The following is a 9,435-nucleotide window of genomic DNA, read 5'->3' on the forward strand; positions in this document are numbered from 1 at the left end:
AAGTTGAATGGAGCATCCTTCAAGAGTCGTTGTGTCAAAGGCCTAGTGATCTTCGAGAAGTCCTTAATGAAGCGACGATAAAATCCCGCATGTCCAAGAAAACTCCTCACCCCTTTTACATTTGTTGGAGGGGGTAACTTAGCTATGGTGTCCACTTTTGCTCTATCCACTTCTATCCCCTTCCTTGAAACTTTGTGGCCCAACACAATTCCTTCTTTTACCATGAAGTGGCACTTTTCCCAATTAAGGACAAGGTTGGTCTTCTCACATCTAGCTAGCATCAAATCTAAATTAGATAAACAATCTTCAAAGGATGACCCAAAAACCGAGAAGTCATCCATAAAGACCTCCATGAATTTCTCGATCATGTCATGAAAGATTTCCATCATGCACCTTTGAAATGTAGCCGGTGCATTGCATAATCCAAAAGGCATGCGCCTATATGGGAATGTTCCACTTGGGCAAGTAAAAGTGGTCTTCTCTTGATCTTGTGGGTCTATTGGAATTTGAAAATACCCCGAAAAGCCATCGAGAAAACAATAATACAGATGACCGAAAAGCCTTTCTAGCATTTGATCGATAAATGGCAACGGGAAGTGATCCTTACATGTAGCATCATTTAGTTTTCTGTAGTCGATGCAAACGCGCCACCCGGTTACTGTTCTTGTTGGAATTAATTCGTTGTCTTCATTAGTAACCACCATCATTCCTCCCTTCTTTGGTACCACTTGCACTGGACTTACCCATGGGCTGTCGGAGATCGAATAAATGATACCCGCATCTAATAATTTAACCACCTCCTTTTTGACAACTTCTTGCATATTTGGGTTAAGTCTTCTTTGGCGTTGACCTACAGGTTTGGCTCCTTCTTCTAAGTTAATCTTGTGAGAACAATAAGCTGGACGAATTCCCTTGATGTCGGTTATCTTCCATGCTATAGCACCTTGCCTTTTACGTAGTACACCCACGAGACTTTCCTTTTCATGTTTGGCCAAATCAGCAGCTATAATTACCGGTTTTTGTTGGCCATCTTCAAGAAATGCATACTCTAAGTGATCTGGTAGTGGTTTAAGTTTAGTTTTTGCTTTCTGAATGCTAAACACGTAGAGTCCAGTGAGAGGATTCGTCGAGTCCTAGGCAAAATTCACGACAAATCGAGTTTCTTCGAATGGACTCGTCGAGTCGGTCGTGGCTACTCGGCGAGTCGAATGTTCTGCACTTCTGATTAGATCATTGTATTCAGCTTCCTCGAGTAGTCTCTCTATTTCCAGCAGGTCTCTTTCAGCATCAAACTCTTCTTCAAGGGGGATGGTGGACTTGTTTGGCTCATCTACATTCCATTCCTCCATTAGTTCTTCCAACATATCAACCGAAAATGTTGTGTCATCACTATTCCTTGGATGCTTCATGGCTTGATCAACCCCAAAAGTAACAGTTTCGTCTCCTACCCGAAGAGTAAGTTTAGAATCTCGTATGTCAACTATGGCACTCGCGGTGTTTAAGAAAGGCCTTCCAAGTATGATCGGGACTTGAGGATCCGCTTCCATATCTAATACTATGAAGTCCGCGGGAAACACGAACTTATCGACCTTCACCAATAATTCTTCGCATATTCCTCTCGGGAATGTGACTGTTTTATTCGCTAGGTGAATTGCCATTCGAATTGGCCTTGGCTCCGGAAGATCTAGTTTCTTGAAGAATGAGTATGGCATGAGATTTACACTTGCCCCCGAATCAGCTAGTGCATAAATGGTAGCTAAGTTTCCGAATTGACAAGGCAATGTTAAGCTTCCCGGATCACCCTTTTTCTTAGGTAGTTTGTTCAACATGGCAGCTGAACAGTTCTCGTTTAGGACCACTTTCTTCACCTCTTCCATCTTCCTTCTATTAGTTAGAAGTTCCTTGAGGAATTTGGCATATTTAGGCATTTGTGCAACCGCCTCTATGAATGACATATTGATTTAAAGAGCCTTTATGTGTTCCAGAAACTTCTGGTAGTCAACATCATTCTTTTCTTGTCTAGCTCGAGCTGGAAATGGTAGTGGAGGCTTATACAGCTTGACAGGAGTTTTTTTTTTCTTTTCAGGTGGGGGACTCGTCGAGTCCATAACTTCGACTCGGCGAGTCGGATCGGGAATTTGTAACTCTTCATGTTCTGCTTCTTCCTCTTGAACCAAATTAGGATCTTCTTGCTGAATAGGGGCCAGAGGAGTTATAATCTTCCTACTTCTAGTTGTCACGATATTTATATGTGCACCTTTTGGGTTACTTTCGGTATTACTAGGAAGTCCACCCGGTCGTCTCTCGTTCACTTGTTGTGCAAGTTGGCCCAGTTGCTTTTCTATGTTGAGAATAGATGCTTGCTGATTCCTAAGCAGAGCTTGTTGATCTTTCATCATAATTTGGTGTTCTCTCAACATATTTTGTTGATCTTTGATTGCAGCATCGGTATCATTATGTCTTTTCTCGGACGCGGCCACGAATCTTGTAAGCATGTCTTCCAAATCTGATTTCTTTTCATACACCGACTCCTCCTTTTGATAAAAGCCTCTATCTTTTTGCTTATATTTCTCCTCCCTTGTCTTTTTGTACTCATCATATGGTAGTCATTCTTTCTTGGGTTTTCGCCAATTGTCATCATACCTATCACCACTTAAATAACACACTTTACTTTCCGGTTCCCGTTCTCATCAAGGTCACAGTCTTTAGTAAGGTGGGGGCCTCTACAATTTTCACATCCCACTCTAATGGCATGGATGGATTGGTCCATCTTAGTCATTCTTCGGTCCATGCTTTCCAATTTTGCCATCATTGCCGCCATGTCATCGGTAATAGAATTCATCGCCCCTCGAGTTAAGTCATTCCTTGGGTTGTGATATTCTCTAGAGTGCTTAGAGAATTCTTAAATTAGGGCCTTTATCACTGGGGGTGCTTTCTTTGTGAGTGGTCCTTGCGAATCAAGGAGTTGCCTAGTTGTCACATTTACTCCATCATAGAAAATGGAGACATCTTGTTGGCTGTTTAGATCGTGATGTGGGCAATTCCTTAGTAAGACTTTGTACCTTTCCCATGCCTCATATAGTAACTCTCCAGGTTGTTGCTCAAAGTTTGCTATGGCCTTCTTCAACTTGGCTATTTTTGAGGGAGGGCAAAATTGGTCTATAAATTCTTCTTTCATTTTGGTCCAAGTAGTGATGGATCCGGGAGGGAGTGATTTCAGCCAATCTTTCGCAGCTCCCTTGAATGTGACCGGAAGCATACGAAGTAAAACAATGTCGCGAGCCATATTGGGGACATTAAAGTAATCGCCTATATCGTTGACCTCGTCAAGATGCTTGTATGCGTCTTCATGGTCCTTCCCGTAGAATGGAATCTCCTTAAGTTGAGCAAGTATGTGGCCCTTAAGTTTAAAAGTGGCAGTTGCGGGAATCGCGGGCTGCACGAGTCCCGGGCCGGTATCGTCACGTATCTTTTTCTTCCATTCACCCATGGGAACTTCATCAATGTTAGCCATGGTGTTAGCTAGTTCGCCCTCTATGTCGCTTTCTTCTTCGGATTCGCTTTCTTCTTTTTCAGATTCGTACTCGGTATCGTCCTTCTTCGGGTCTTCGTTCGCTACTGAAGAGAAGCTGGATTCCCCCTCTTTCTTGCTCTTTTTCTTACTAAAAACCGACTTAAGATTCTTTAAAGGCGAATTCTTCGATGTTGCGATTTCTCCTATGGTTTTGCCTTTGTTTTTCTTCAAATTTGCTTCCGGGTCTTCAAGTGGTGGAATCAAAGGTGTACCTCCTCCTCTGGTCATAAACGAACTGCATACAAAACAGAAAACACGCGTCAAAAGAACAAAAATAAACTAAAAACGAAACTATGTATTCAGCGATGGACTCGTCGAGCAGCTTTGACTGCACTCGGCGAGTTCAAGGCTAAAACAGAACAAAAATTAAACAAAAACTCTAAAAACATAAAAACTTAAAACTTAACCTAATAACTAAATTACTAAAGCAGTAACTTTGTGCAAGGTGGATCTCACACAAAGGATCGATACTACTAGAAATTAGATTTAATTTTTGAACCGTTCCCCGACAACGGCGCCAAAAACTTGATGTGTGTGAAACTAACTAGTTTTATCCTACTTTTAATTATGAATTTGACACACAAAAGGCAGTGGACCTGTCAATTGGTGGTATAATTTAGCGAGCATGGTATCGAACTCAGGGAACGGAAATTAATCTAACTACTAGAATTATCTAAAACAAATAGTAAAATAAAAGGGTTTTCTCTAGTTTTGCAAGACTAGAAACTTAACTAAAACTTAACTAAAACTTAACAGCTAACCAATTAAAATGCAAATAAATTCAATAATAAAGAGGACTTCTGTTTAGGTTCGAATCATTTGATCATATGGTTGATTTTATGGTAAATATATCGGATTAACTTTTCGCTGGCTACCGATTAGGATGATTAGGTTCACGTTCGCTATTGCTAATCCTTAGAAAACAGATTAATTCAAGCAGTGGCCAGTTGTCTAAATTAATAAGTTCCCTAGTTAATTAATTCGGATTAAGTAAGACTTGTAATGGTTAATTAAATTAATAATTCACTTAACCTCTTGTTGATGGTTTATCACACAAACTCACACATTAATTTACCTATTTTCTAATTAATCCTAGTTTCACATTCGCTATTCCTAGGCATATAACTATGTTGTCACATAAATCACATGAGGTAAGCAATTAAGAGATGTTTATGCAGCTTAACTACTTGTCAATTAACAGAAAATAGTTATGGTTAATGCATAAAGTTCTTTAACAAGCTTAACAAAACAATATCACCAAATTAAATTAATCCTAACCATAAAATCAATCCATATTCACAAAATCATCTACCCTAAACAGAAGAAAAACGTTTTAGTTCATAATTGCAGTAACAATCAACGCAAAAACGAAATTTAAGTAAGAATACACTCGAATTGCCTTTAATCTTCCCAAAATCGAATGCTTAGACTTGATCTTTGAGTTTCCAGGGTTCCAGCAGTGCCTTAATCGCAGCCTAGCCTTCAAGGGTTTTTCCAGAAAACTCCTCAATTCGGGATTGTGACTCCTATTTATAATTTTCGGAAAACAGGGTCTACTCGTCGAGGAGATAACCGACTCGCCGAGTCCCCTTTGTGGAATCCGTATACGGCAAGGACTTTACGTATTGCTTCGCGAACCTTCGTGGGTACTCGTCGAGTAGACGTTGTGACTCACCGAGTAGCTTCAGAATTTGACTCTTTTCTTCTCTCTTTAGTTCCCGAGCTTCCGATCGCTTCTCCTGCTTCCTTTCGCTTCCGAGCATATCTTTTGGACTGAAAATACAATTTAAACACTATTAAGTACCTTTTGTCCATAATTTGCAAATAATTAGCTAATAAATAATAAAAATCTATACTAAATATATAGCCAAATATGCACATATCAGCATTCCAACCGGATGATTGAGGGCCTGGGGTATTCCAACCCGATGGTTGACTGGACCCATAGTATGTTGTTTATGATTATGGGTATTGTTGTGGTATGGGTATTTTGGGGGAACTCACTAAGCTTTCGGGCTTACAGTTTCAGTTTATTGTTTCAGGTACCTCAGAGGATCGTGGCAAGGCGAAGGCATGATCGTACAACTCCTCACTTTTTATGACTTTGTTTCTGGGATACTCTGATATGATACATTTCGAAAACAAGTTTTGTAATGGTTAATGGTTTTGGAAATGTTTTAAAAGTTTTAAATTGGCTTGAATTTTATGGGTGTTACAAGTTGGTATTAGAGCCTTGGTTTGAGTGAATTGGAGGAACACTCGTGTAACTCCAGTCTCAAATCAAGGAAAGGATTTTCAAAATGATTTTTCAAAAGGTTTTCAAAATAAGTAAAGGAGGATGCAGGGTGTACGATCAGCCAGAGCCAGTAAGTAGACCCCAAAATACCATACAAGTTATTTGATATTATGTGATATGTTAGAACAGCATGCTAGTAATAAGATAGGGATCTTCAGGAATCGTATGATAGAATTGCCTGATCTTTGATGCCTTATCTTATGTAGAGTACCTCAATTGATTGTTTGTGACTCTTTCGCATGTGAACTAACTATTTGGTGAATACTCTAAGTCACATGCTACATGGGTTAAATGGTCTTAGGGTAAGGGATTTGGTCATGCTGCGCAGCTCTTGTCTGAGTCCAACCGTTGTGGGATTAAATCTTTTAGTCTAAGATTGTTTAAGCCGTGCGGTATGTGATTGTATTCAGGCAATAGTTAACTGGCACCAATGGAGGGTCGTGTGGCAGTTGGTGGATGGGTGGGTAGTGAGAGGCCGGGAGGCCAGTTATGAGATATGTAGCATTCTTCTAGGAGTGAGGATTGAGTGCTCGCCATGTTATGTATACAGTTAGGGCGTTGTGATGATACTTGAGACAAATATGGGTAGGTATGGAAGGTAGTATGGGCCCGTACTACTGAAAGCACAGGACCCATACGCGTAGCAAGGAAGTCACAACCCCTAGGGTTGGGTTGGGAGTTGGTTCCCTGTCATTATATGGGTTATCAGAGATCTTTCTGGTAGTTTACCAGAATGGTGGTTACGAGATGTCTTGAGACCGGATCCAGGTTAGGATCGGGAGCGGGTAGCCAAGATAGGCCATCATTTTCAGGGGATCGTGTTAGTGAGATCATCCGGGAGAAGGTGATCAAGATTGTCCGAGGGCAGTTTCCGGAGATGTCGGGTCTATTAAGACCGCCATGGTTGAGTATTTCGACGAGCGCTATGCAGCCATTGCCGAGACGGTTGTCGCGACAGCTTTAGCAGCTGTAACGACGGCAAGGGGATGAGCTGGTCGAGCTTCCCAGTTTTGGGACTTATTCGGATGAGCAGAGGGCTGCAGTTATTTGGGATCAGGAAGATGATCTGTACTCGTTATATTTCCGCGGGTTGAGCGGGAGAGGCTAGCACATGAGTTTCTAGCACATGGTTAATTGATGGATTGGATTTTCGTTTTGTAGGGCAAGGATTGCGCCCTCTCAGTTTTTCGAGCTCGAAGGAGTGAGCAGGCTTGTGACCCCAGGATCAGGTTGTATTCCATCTCGGGGTCAGTGGGTTGCAGGAATAGCCAACATTATTTTAGCACCGGTGAGCGCAGGTGGGTCGACGTGGCATAAGTATTTGTGAGGTCCGGTTTGCCTTGGATCTCTTGTATCAGACGGTAAGGATTGATTGTGCCACCTATTACACTTTTGGGATTGTAGACTATGTCTTGGGAGTAGTTGTAGCCCGGTTTAGTGCAGAGGTTGTTTCAGCTGTCGCAGTTCAGCTGTGGACGTTTGAGCTGGTAAGCGAGTAAGGGTGCGAACCCTGAAGAGAATGATTTCTAGAGCCCGAGTGCGGGAAGCTTGTTGGAACACCTTTGTAAAAAGGGGTATTATGTGGGAGGTCTGCGGATAGGGTCCCACAGAAGGGTTAGTCAGAATTGTCAGGATTCAGTGGTTTTAGCAACCGTTAGTGATTGACGGACTAAAGCGCCAAGGGAAGTAGCTCGTACTCGAAGTATTAATTGGAGCATCTATCTTGTGGTCTTCAGGACTTGAGTGTGAGGTCATCCAAGCATTAGGGACTGTCGGTTTCTATGGGATTCAGGAAGTGTTCATCTAGTTATTAGAAGCGTGTGATCATTTGGGGCGGCTAGTAAGGAGTACTAGTTGGTAAGGTCTGATTGTCATCAGATCGATCGTTGGAAGTAAGAAGGATTGGGAATTCTCAAATTTCCATGTATTGTGAAGACTTAGTTGAATCTAAGTGGGGGAGAATCAAACCGAAATGCAGAAGTAGGATCGTTTTGAAAATGGGATAAGTTTCGCATCGTTGTCAGAAAGGAAGACAACCCAAGTGGCTACTTGGTTTGAGTGTTGTGTGAGTTGGGAGTTCGGTAAATCTCCCCAGCATGTGAATCGCGTCTTCTCGGCGCTTGATAGCAGAACTTGGGGAAAACAGGATGGGATTCTAGCCATGAATTAAGTTCAGTTGTGTGTTAGGTCGAGCGCGTGTTCGACCGGTATAGGAAGTGTTGTAATACTGCAGGGGTAACCATAGCATTCACTAGAGATCAGTTAGTATGGAAGTGTTGTAAGACTGCGGGGGTAGCCGTAGCATTCACTAGCAATCAGTTAGTCTGGAAGTGTTGTAAGACTGCGGGGGTAGTCGTAGCATTCACTAGCGATCAATTAGTATGGAAGTGTTGTAAGACTGCGGGGGTAGCCGTAGCATTCACTAGTGATCAGTTAGTATGGAAGTGTTGTAAGACTACGGGGGTAGCCGTAGCATTCACTAGCGATCAGTTAGTATGGAAGTGTTGTAAGACTGTGGGGGTAGCTGTATCATTCACTAGCGATTAGTTAGTATGGAAGTGTTGTAAGACTGCGGGGGTAGCCGTAGCATTCACTAGCGATCAGTTAGTATGGGAAGTGTTGTAAGACTGCGGGGGTAGCCGTAGCATTCACTAGCAGTAGATAGTGTGAGAAGTGTTATAAGTCTGCGGGTGTAGCTGTAGAATTCACAAGGTTAGCAAATAGTGCTAGAGTGATGTAAGTCTGTGGGTGTAGCCGCAACATTCGCTAGGTTGGTAGATAGTATGAGCGCGTTGCTAGGACGCGGAAGGAACAATAGTACCCACCAGTTCGGGTGTAGCAGTGAGGATATGGAAATCCACGGATTTGTTATGGGTTTCCCCAGAGGGATCAGACCTGGTTAAGTCAGCGATAAGACTATAGAAATGCCACTACAGTTAAGAGATCAAGGAAGCAAGGAATTGCTTAAGGTCGTTTGTGATATAAGTCTACCGCTGGTCAGGTAGCAATCACTTTTAGCCTTGGATTTGGGTGACGTCAGGATTTGACGCATGGAATCGATCGGTTGGATCAGGAGGTTGTTAGAGTCGCAGAGGCATGATATCTAGTGCCAACTAGTTCCAGGGAATGATTTCGTTCAGAAGTCGTGTGAGGCAACTATGTGGGAATCCTTTAGCTCCGCGACCGGGCCGGAACCCGGTATTTCAAATGAGTGTTACTCGGTTGTGACGAATCAGAGGATTTTGGATGAGATGCAAGGACAGGTCCTTGGATTTCAAGTTATGGGATAGACCCGAGTTATGTATAAAGTGGTATTCTAATCTAGGGTATTCCATCGTGAGGATGACCGGACCCTACGATTGAGTGGACTGATGTGTTTAGTATTCCAACCCGAGGGTTGATTGGACCAAACATGTGCGTGATACGAGGGTATTCCATCCTAGGGATGACTGGACCCGTCGTAGACATGCCTGGTATTCCAGCCCGAGGCTGATTGGGCCAGGTATGAGTATTTGTGCTTATGAGCCGATTATTATATGTATGAGGATAGTGGTGGATTCTCCGC

General features: G+C 42.5%; 1 non-coding gene across 1 annotated transcript; it reads left to right on the forward strand.

Moving 5' to 3' along the window:
• The first annotated feature begins 3,023 nt into the window (after positions 1-3,023).
• LOC145110468 (small nucleolar RNA R71) lies at positions 3,024-3,130 on the forward strand. Its single transcript, XR_013709846.1, has one exon. It is a non-coding gene; the product is annotated as a small nucleolar RNA R71 (small nucleolar RNA).
• Positions 3,131-9,435: the final 6,305 nt, after the last annotated feature.

Source organism: Lactuca virosa, chromosome 4 (genome assembly GCF_052849685.1).
Source record: "Lactuca virosa cultivar CGN04683 chromosome 4, Lactuca_virosa_CGN04683_v6, whole genome shotgun sequence".
NCBI classification, from domain to species: domain Eukaryota; kingdom Viridiplantae; phylum Streptophyta; class Magnoliopsida; order Asterales; family Asteraceae; genus Lactuca; species Lactuca virosa.